General features: G+C 34.2%; 1 long non-coding RNA gene across 20 annotated transcripts; it reads right to left on the bottom strand.

Moving 5' to 3' along the window:
- Positions 1 to 255: 255 nt before the first annotated feature.
- On the bottom strand, positions 256 to 10,024 carry LOC113356471. Of its 20 annotated transcripts, XR_003362980.1 has the most exons (10): positions 9,815 to 10,024; positions 9,270 to 9,281; positions 9,038 to 9,138; positions 8,584 to 8,699; positions 7,753 to 7,887; positions 7,288 to 7,345; positions 5,575 to 5,664; positions 5,359 to 5,411; positions 2,653 to 4,842; positions 256 to 1,895 (listed from the first exon to the last, which is right to left on the bottom strand). It is a non-coding gene; the product is annotated as an uncharacterized LOC113356471 (long non-coding RNA). The 20 variants fall into 20 exon arrangements; XR_003362970.1 differs by having other exon boundaries at positions 256 to 1,267; positions 1,526 to 1,895; positions 9,038 to 10,024; XR_003362983.1 differs by having other exon boundaries at positions 256 to 601; positions 1,526 to 1,895; positions 9,038 to 10,024.
- Positions 10,025 to 10,591: the final 567 nt, after the last annotated feature.

The following is a 10,591-nucleotide window of genomic DNA, read 5'->3' as shown; positions in this document are numbered from 1 at the left end:
TGTTGTTTACTATTATTTTTGTACTTTCTTCAGTTTAAGCCAACAGAGATCCTACCTTATTTAGGAATCCTCAAGAAGATAAAGAAAAGAAGGCCAAGCTTTTAGAGTGTCTGTTTTTGGGGGAGGTCAACAACTTTTAGAGTGTCTGTTTTTGGGGGAGGTCAACAACTGATGTTACTAATCTTGCATGTCGATATAAATCTTCATCGCCGAAGTCGTGATATTCCCTCCGCAATTACATATGCTATCATAAAATTAAGTAATATAATCATAGGTATGATCTGAATACATTAATTATATTTAGTGATGCATTTATAAAGCTTCGAATCAAACAAACAACATACCTTAATAGTTTCATAAATGAGGGTTTTTTTAGACAAAAACACTATCCCAAAATGTTACAAAAGTTTATAGTTTTTCCACACCATCTTGGTTATGCATGAGAAGTTTGTCCCCATTGATGTCTTCAGCTTTCTATCTTATTCAAATCCCCAAGCCTGATGTCGTAGAAACTGCTAGGAACCTCCGCAGTCTAGCAGAATTTGTAGGATTTCAGTGGCTCGCCACTTTAGTTGGTGCAGTAAGTTCTATTTGAAGCAACCTAACAACAAACAACAATTTAAGGAGTACTAAACATATATGAATAAAATTAAAATGTTCAAATTGTCAGCTCAAGAAAAAATAATGTATCACAAAATAAAACAACCACCACATCAATGGTTTCATTTCAACACATAAATAAAATCTTTCATGTGATCTAAAGATCAAACCTTGGAGTAGAAGGAGAAACATAAGTAAATAAGGCTTCCTCCAACTCTTTTTTCATGAGTTTTAGCCTTGGCATGCTAAACTATATCTAATTCCGATTCAAAATCAACCAAAAACAATAAGTTGGCCAATAGCTAACAGTTGATAACAATACTGAAACAGATGAATATTGTACCTTCCCTTTGTTGTGGTACACATAAATACCATCAATTGAAATATATGTCACTCACCAGATTATCATAATCATTAGAGTCGGAGAAACTCTGCAAAGACATGGTAGCCCAAACAATTTGCACATATGAAACTTAAGTACGAAAGAAGATGTCCATGCTAATCATACTGAACATGCAAATGATGACCAATTTGATAACATTTTAGAATCTGAGGACCAAACTTACGTACTCAAACACCATCTCTAGGCCACATGAAACTTAGCAGTATAAGAGATGACCCTAATTTTCTTGAAATTCCACTTATATTAGTATCATAACACCACAACCTACACAACCCAGGACAAATAGATAATTGGTTACTGTTTAGAAAAGTTAAAGCTTGAATTCGCCCATACCTGCAACTACCGCCAAGTGGTGTTATATTTATATATTTGCTGTTATAATAGTTAACTTGCTTTTGATTATTTACAATGTTATACTACTGTCCAGGTTGACAGTTAAAGCCAATTCGAGCAAACAATTCTTCGCAGCAATTCCACCAAAAAAAGTTTAAAATAAAATATAAGAAAACCAAAGTAGTTTACCTGATGTTAATAAGAAATTAGACTGGCTATCATTCACTGAACTTCGCACTCCAACGATCTGCCGACATCTTAAACTTTCAGAGACAAAGGAGAAGAGGAAATAGCATCTCTTCAGCTGGGGATTTCGTTTCGCACGAAAGTCCAGGGCCTGATTAGGATCATATACCTACAGCTGTAAATAAATTAGGTATTTTCCCTCGTCGGGTACTGACGCTCCCGTCCTGTGACGTAGTTTCCCGGTATTGAAAAGCATTTCGGACCCTTACGCTTTAGAGCTCTGTCATCCAGTTTGCAACCAAGACTTCGCCTTCATCATCCGACAGGCCGCACACCCGAATCATCTGATGCAAAATCTTGAGCAGCAATTGTTCTGTGCACAACAACACATACAGTTAATGCCAAACATATATGGACATATATAAGAAAGTATAAACCTGCATGAAAAGGAATATCAACGCCAAATAAATTAGTGAAATGCACATGGATGTGGAAAAATATGACATATTTTTGCAATCATGTTGGGATTCTATTTTTCATATACTGCTGCTCCCAAAGAGAGAAATATAAAGGGGAAATATTGAGATGTCACAAAAAATGTCAATAGAAGGTTTAACATTTTAAGCTGGATATCAAAAGAAATAACTTATTACATCAATGGAAGGATTGCAGAAGTAAGGATTGAAAGCATAAATATATGCTTATATAATGCAAATTATATGACTAATTTATCGCTTCAAAAAGGTTGAACAACCAAAGAATGTCAGACTCCAAATGAGAATAAATAACAACTTGCTTAAGAAGCATTGAGATAAGAAATGATCAGGAGATTGTACATACTATTTGAGATTCTCAGTGGCTAAACCATTATATATGAGTTTGATAATTTGATTATTAAAATACAATCAAGTATCTCATGATAATTGGAAATACTGATTCAGCATATTCACAACTCAAGATGCTAATGAAGATTACATATATTTAGCAAGTATTTTTGGGTCCCGAAGAACCATAGAAACCTTTGAAGATGAAGAAGAATACTAATTATATACAGAGATTGAAGACTCCTAAACTTAAAAACACAAAAAAATTTAAAGTGTAAAATCTGATGACGAAAAAGAAGAAAGTACCTGGCTGGACAAATTTAGTTTCCCGACTGAAAATAAATAAGATTAAAATACTCCAGTATCAGGCATGCCCTCCTCCTCGAATTTGAAGTGAAATTGGCTTTACAAAGAAGCGAAAACTGACTATCCCTGGCTTAAAAACTTATAAGAAGATAGAGCTTTGTGACACCACCATCTAGTCTTTAGGAAATGATAAAAGCTAGTAGTTTAGAAGCATCCAAAGGGAATAAAGAAGGAGACAGTTCGGGTTTACTTACATCCCATCAAAACCGGTCTGGTGGTGGTGGTGAGAGACCAACTATTGATTCTTCATTCTCTTTCGAAAAAATCAGTTTACCTAACCATAATTCCAAAGCATGTAATTTCAGCATGTTGGAGTTATTCATATGCACCAGTGAGTTAATTGATTGGATTCCAAACGGGAATGTCGATGGGGTTGATGAAGACGATGAGACGCTGAGTGTTTAGGCAAATAATTGTGTAAAATTGTGAGATACCTAAAAGAGAGTATATATTCACGAAAACTAAAATAATAAGACTGGAATAGATTCATCATTAACTTGTATGTTCAACCAAAAGCAGTAAGACCATAAGAACTAATGACAGTTAACACAATATGGCGTGATTCGAACACGCAACCTTCTGACATGGAGCCAGACGCGCTACCATTGCGCCACAGATTCATACTCGTGCACATAAATCATGAGTTAATTGAGACAGTGAGGGATTCCCAGAAGGTTCATCCATGGGATCGACATAACTTAGATGGTTATATGGCTTCTGGTTACGTAGAATACACATCTACAACGTATAGAAATGAGATACTGAAACTCTGCGAACAATAAAATTGATATACTAATTTGCAACTCAGGATCCTTGGTTAGAGTTCAGATTTCGAGAAGAATGTTTTGTGAAAGTAAAGTAACAAATGCACTTGTGCATCAGCATCTTTTACCTTTAGATGGTGAAGTGAAAAAAAAGAAAAGCCTTACCCTTCACAGTTAGTAAAACATAAAATCCCCATCTGGGTATGCGCCCTTGGATTGTTGTCGCATATTCAACTCCTGTTGCAGCTGCTACTGCAGTTTTCTTGAGCTACCCAATAGTTCAAGAAGTATTTCATTCTTTGAAGATTGATTTCCATTCCAACCACTGTCACTATTTTCTCAGTAAACAAAATTTTAGGGGAAGATGAATCCAAAATTGATCACAAGTGGCAATACAAATTCACATCAATTTTCCAATAGTATTATACTAAACAGTAACTAATGCAGTTGTGGCTCAATTTAGCTCTATATTTTTTATGTGATGTCTAAGTGTAATGAAAGAGAGCTTTCTTGGGTTAATTATAGAGAGTGCAGACTGTATTTAATCTGTACTCAACACTAATGGATATCCTTTAAAGGCTCCTCCAAATATTTTACTAATTCAATAACATAAAGAGAGTTTGAAATAGAAATCTAGATGAATACTAACAAAAAAAGAAACTGAAGGACCTTTTGATTTTCTCTTCTAAAACTATAATCAAGAGAGTGATTGCTGAAGAGGTACCTGAGAAATCGTCAAGGGAGTTGTATCTTTGAAAATTTTGCAGGAAAAACTCTGATTGGAAAACAGTTCACCAAAAAATATTAAGAACAGAATAGAGGCATAAAGGGAAAACCCAATATATTACTATGGCACCTTCTGACCCGGCGGAGAACCCATGGTGATTTGACTTCACCTAGAAAAAAAACCTGCAAACCTTTATCATTTCTTTTGGTAGTCAATTTTGAGAACTCTCCAATCAAAGTCGGGCCAACGTTTATTGATTAAAGAGAAAAAATATAACTACAAAAACGATGTTTAATAGTTTCATTAATTTTCTTTTTGAAAAGAATTGCAGCATGGTACTACTTACAGTAAAAACCCATATCGAGGAACTAAAAATGACATGAATCTGTAAGAAAATGGTTGAAATAACCCTTAAATAGACATGAACATATTTACCTAAGATTAGTTTCATAACTGCTGCTATCTGTAACTCAAGTTGTTTCGGTGGGATGAGATTCAGTTTGGTGCTTTGCAATTTGAACACGTTTCTATGAATACGACGTCAAAAGAGAAACTCAAGTATTATTCGGACATGGAAGACTACATCTTTCATTCCCTTTCATTCCAATAGATTATTAGCATCCTAGCTTCTGCTACTTCCTGTAAGAATGTTTCAGAAAAAAAAAGCATCAAACAAACTATAAGTCGTTATTCATACTAAAAAACTTGCTGCGAATGAAAAAAAATCAAAATAGTAAATTTCTGTTTGAGAGTCGATATTCGTTGGAGCTAGTACAAAAGCATATGGTGAATATGAGAGAAATCATAGAATCTTAGAGATACACCCTTCCTATGTTAGTTGCAAGCTAATTCAAGAACAACTTAATGTAGTACAGGCGAAAAAATGGTTAATCTAGAAAATACAAATTTACTTTATTTCCTATAACAAACTCTAAAAATTGCCAGGCATATGCGGCATCTGTTAAATAGTTCAATTAATGTTAACAAATCATGTTTATTTGAGTTAACATCATTAAGTCAAAAATGCTTTAGTGGTATTCAAAACAGATGGAAGGGTTCTAAAAAAAACACCCATAGCAGCTCTTTTATCCAAGTAAACCGAAGTAGTTACCGAAGGTAAACTATAAACCTTTAATTTGGTTAAAAAATTATTACCTTTGCTTATTGTAATATAAACGTCCGCACACCAACTTGGATCAGTCGAACAACTGTTGTAAAATAGTCTACTGCATAAGTTTCACATACTAAAATTGCATAGATTAAAAACCAACCATTCATGTACCAAATTGCATAAATTAAATTTAGAACTGAAACACCCTTAACATTTTCACATCAGACAAAACAAAAGTCTACACACCTTAAAATGCTCACCTGCCGGGAACTACTATAAACTTGTGTATGTGTACTGGTGGTTGCTTGTCCTAATGTTTATTTGGAACAGAGACGAAGTAATACATACACCTGTACACATGAGATAAAGCAAAAAGAAAAACACCCATAAGCTAGCATTGTATGGGTACTGGAGTGCTTGGTGGATCTTGTCCTAATGTAATTCATAAACAACTGCGCGATTTGAATGTCATATGTCATTGACAGCAATCAAGGAGCGACAACAAAACTTAATTACGGTTGCAATTATCTCTAGAGACGACCCTAATATTTTTGAAATACAAAACTTAAATCAGTGCCACAGTAGGACAACCTACACAACCTATAATAAAGAGATAACTGGCTACTGTTTTTGTGGAATGTTTTTGTGGAATTAGTGTGTCCGTGGTTGAAATAAAGATATTTCACTATACATTAAATTGTGTTGGTGGAAATTGCATTAGTAAACACCGATTAGCTCAGTCTAATAGTGAGACTACCAACATGACTATTTTGACAACTGAGGTCAGCCCCGAGTAACGGCAAAAGTAACTATTAATAGATATTTTCGAACATCCCTTACCTCGCCACTAAGAGTGTCTTCTTAACCTCAGGCAACATGTTGTGCAGTACCAACTATTGTTCACTATGCAGTTCTCATCCTGACATGGATGATAATTGGCTAATTCGTTAGTATATGTACATCTAATCTGTGTTGCTTTTGAGGTAACTAAGTTACATATTTTTTGCTACCAAGAGTTAGGTAGTTAGAAATTTTTGTGTCTTTTTTCGATTTTTAATCTGATTGAGGATAAGAGCTATTTTTCTTCATTCGTAACAGTAGGAAATGGCAATTCAATGATGCTAGAGACTTCAATTGACATATTCAGTGCACCTGCTTAGGTATATGAATAGAAGTTCCCCATCTACAACTGTTATATGTTGGCGTTCTTAAACTTCTCTAAAATAATGAATTTATATCAATCAATAAAAACAAAGCAGAAAGTAAATATACAAATATCAATGGCTGACTTAAAATCGGTAAAATCGCTAAGGAGGCATCAATTAATGTCCTACAATGGAAAAGGGAAATACAAAATGATATCCAAAAACCTAATCAGTATATTCAAAATCCAAGAAATAAATAAAAATAACATGAGAAATCATAAGTTTACCTGTGATTTTATCTGCCTTGCATAGACAACAACTTGAGATAAATACAACAGTGGCGTATCTACAATCTAAGGAATATTCGTGATGAAATACATGACCTATGCATGGTTACCACTATCTTCAAGCTTATTGAAATTTTAATTTATGGATTGGAATTTTCTTGCCGTCCTCGCTGTCTACAGTAACCTCAGTCTAAAGTAGATATGATTGTTGCATAGACAACAACTTGGGATTAATAAAATGGTGTTACATTACTATGTCTTGCGTTTTTGTATTGATGTTGTAATGTGCCCCATATTTCCATCTTAATCCTACCTTCTCAGCATTTGCATAGAGTGATGGCTAGCATTTTTTTACTAAAACAGTGAGAAAACATATAAGAGGACTATCTGATCAAAATAAATAAATGAATTGAAATCAGTGAAAAGGAATACAATCAAATGCTAAGAATTGAAATGATAGAGATGAGAGAATGAGAAATCATTATAAATTATCAAAACTTTAGCAATGCAGATTGCATAAATCAAAGAGAGAAGAAATTACCACAAAAAACGAATCAAATTTGATGAAACACCCATTCTTCAAATCAGTTTCTCTTCACCTACAAAATGAAAACAGAAATAAATCAGTAACCCATATATTATAAAGAGAATTCAACCAAACACCAACCTCTGATTTGTTCCAAACTAAGTCTGAATAACATATAATCTCACTTTGAAATCATTAAACCTCAAAGACCTTACTATATGGCTATAACTGATTTATTCTCAAGAGATATGACTAATCAGTACTTATAAAAATAGTGATGATTGAGAAAACTACAAAATGTTGATTCAGTGAAGACCATCAGAAGTTAGTGTGTATCCATCAGTAAGACCTAATTTCAGAAGACGACTATCTCCATTAAAGTACACCACTTTATCTTCTTAGTCATTGAATGAACACACTCTTTTAATACCCATGTGTATACTTCTCCATTTACAACACGTCCAATAGAACTAATATTACCTAGTTGTACACAATCATAATATACACAACCGATTCCAAGTGTTATCTGATACTGAAAGACGATCGATGTGCCTATCTAGCTGTACCCCTGACAAAAGATGCTTCATCTGGAAGAATAAAAGCCTCTGGAATTTCCTACAATATAATCGTCAATGTAACAAAAATTAACACAAATGACAGTAACAACAGGACATCATCATAAGCAACTCTACCAATGTTAGTAAGTGCCCCACCACAAAGGAGAATAGGCAGCAGTAACAACATAACATCTTCACATGTAACTCTAAATAGTGGTAGTAATTACCCCATGTTTTAAAGAAATATAATGGCTATGTCCTACACAGTATCCTGCTACCTACACTCCTTTGGTAGACTTAGAGAGCATTCACCACCACAATGAACCTATAAATTAAAAGTACACCTCATAATATAGTTTTGAACAGTGTTTTTCTGCTCAGAAAGACCCAATGACAAAGATGCACAACGTTTTATTCATTTTCCTATACTTAACTCAATTGTTCACAATTGAGCCTTACGATGAAGTTGTTCCATGCATCCTCATGTAAAATCAAGTAATAACAGAACATTAGTGACAACACTTCCTATTACAACCTGGCTTAATAAACCTGGTGGTATCAAGGCAGAGAAAAAGAAGTAGCTCAACATCCACTAAGCTTAAAATAGCTCAGTCAGCAAAGCATAACAACCAACATATTATGTGAGAATTTTATTTGAAGTCGACCATGAAACACCCTCTCCAGCTTATGATTTAGAGAAAGTAAAAATATTTTATCATTGAAAGTTTAAAAAGTAACCAAAAGGGATTGCTACCTTGCTCTATGATGTTAAATATGCATGTTACGCAGATTTCACAACCCATATGTTTTCTTTCTTTTTTTTTAGCAAGCCTGGATAGAGAGCCTATTTCCAACATTTGCAAGCAACCACTGAAAGGTTCAACAATTACTCAAAAAGTAAAATTAACTCATTAGATTGTGACAATATATTCTCAAAGAATTTCATATAATCTTGTTGGAAACTGTCAATTCAGGAAAACATTGTCTCGATATAAAGATTTATAATACCAAAAACTATTCTGAGAACTAAAGAGTAAAGACTACATTGCAAGCATTCATGATTCTTTAACTGTGTACTAAAAACTACATCGCAAACATTCAGGATTCTTTAACAGATAGTTCTTAAGTGATAAAGTAGAAGATATGCAATAGATACTGTTTTGAAAAAAATTCAATTTAGCAGTGTGTTAAACAAAATCACCACTTACTTGTTGGAGTGCCAGGAAATTCTATGCTGTAGGTATCTTCTTATCCCATTGAGAAAGTGCAGAACTATTTATGATGCCTTGATTTTAGTTAGGCTCTCACGCTGCAAAGGAATTTCAATGGGAAGAGCACAACATTACTGTTACTAAACCATTTCAGCAATTCATGATGAAGATCAGAAGATGCTACTAAACCATTTCAGGAAACTGTGGTGAAGATGCACGTGATGCGTACCTGAACAAAGCACTGAGATAAGGTTAAACATTACTTTAAGAACAAATACAAAGTCCACTTGAGAGATTATCTTTACGAATATAGTTAAGTGGAAGCCCGCATTAAATTAAAAGTGATTGCGGGCATTCATAACTGTAAAACATAGAGAGACCCACAGAAAAAAAAATATTCTAAAAATACATCACTGCACTGATACAAACTTAATGCTTTACTTCCAAAATTGAATTTCCAAGAAACAACGAAACCCAAAAGTTATAATTGCTGGATTCTGTGCATTACAAACTTTGAAACTCAAGTAAATAAGAATCTAATTTAATGTCCAGTTCAATTGCAATCAGAAGAAGATCAAAACAAAAGTAACTTCAATTCAAAGCAGAATATCAAAATTATATTTTGATGTCAAATCACATAATTACTTCACCTTCAAGAGGTTACTTACATCTATTTAGTAAGAAGATCATAACATTCAGCATAATTAGGTCATGATAAAAAGAAAGCAAGCACGCGAAAACAACAAACAGGAGAAGAAGATTAAGAGAGCAAACCCTAGAATTTGTGTTTACTAAATATGACTCCATCTTTCTTCTCATATTTGTTCTTCAGATCTCTTATCTTCAAAAGAGAATATCAAATACACCTGTTTTACTTTTCCTCTATGTATAGACTGTCGTTGCTTTTCTTCGTTTTGTCCGCCTCTCCCTCCCTCGCTAACAAAACCTCCAAACTGGAAAGGAAAAATCAGAACTCAGATCAGAACTCAGAGTTTAATAAGTGTGGTGTGGCACTGGTTTCGTGAATTTGGGAATTTTATCAAAACATAACTATCATTCCCAGCCGTCCAAGTCAATCATTCCCAGCCGTCCAAGTCAAAGATGGATCAAGATGATTCTGACTGCCGGATCGGGGTCCCCATTAGATCCTGTCAGTTGATTGACTCTTTGATCAAAGAGTTAAAGTGCATGTCTTTTTATAACAATGATTAGGTATCACCGGGGCCTGACGGCCCCGGCTCAACCTCTAGTTAGTTATAGGCGTCATGTAGTGTTCGGTATTCGACATAGGGTTTTCAGATTAGTAAGCTCCGCGAAAATATCTTGAAGTATCACTGATATGTTTTTGTTATCTAGATATGCCCACCTATATAGTCCGGTTTATGTTATCTAGGTTCGCGATCGGTGATTTTTTATAAAAAAAAATCATTGGTGCTTTTTTCATTTGTTGATTCCAAGGTTATTAAATCGTGATGAGAGATTAAATGTAAACGTCACCTGTGAAAGATGACAATCAAAGTATAATATGACTTAGACAGACGATTATTGGGA

The sequence above is a fragment of the Papaver somniferum genome, chromosome 3 (assembly GCF_003573695.1).
Source record: "Papaver somniferum cultivar HN1 chromosome 3, ASM357369v1, whole genome shotgun sequence".
Lineage (NCBI taxonomy): Eukaryota > Viridiplantae > Streptophyta > Magnoliopsida > Ranunculales > Papaveraceae > Papaver > Papaver somniferum.
Note: the sequence above shows the minus strand (reverse complement) of the source record. Positions and strands in the feature narration are given on the sequence as shown.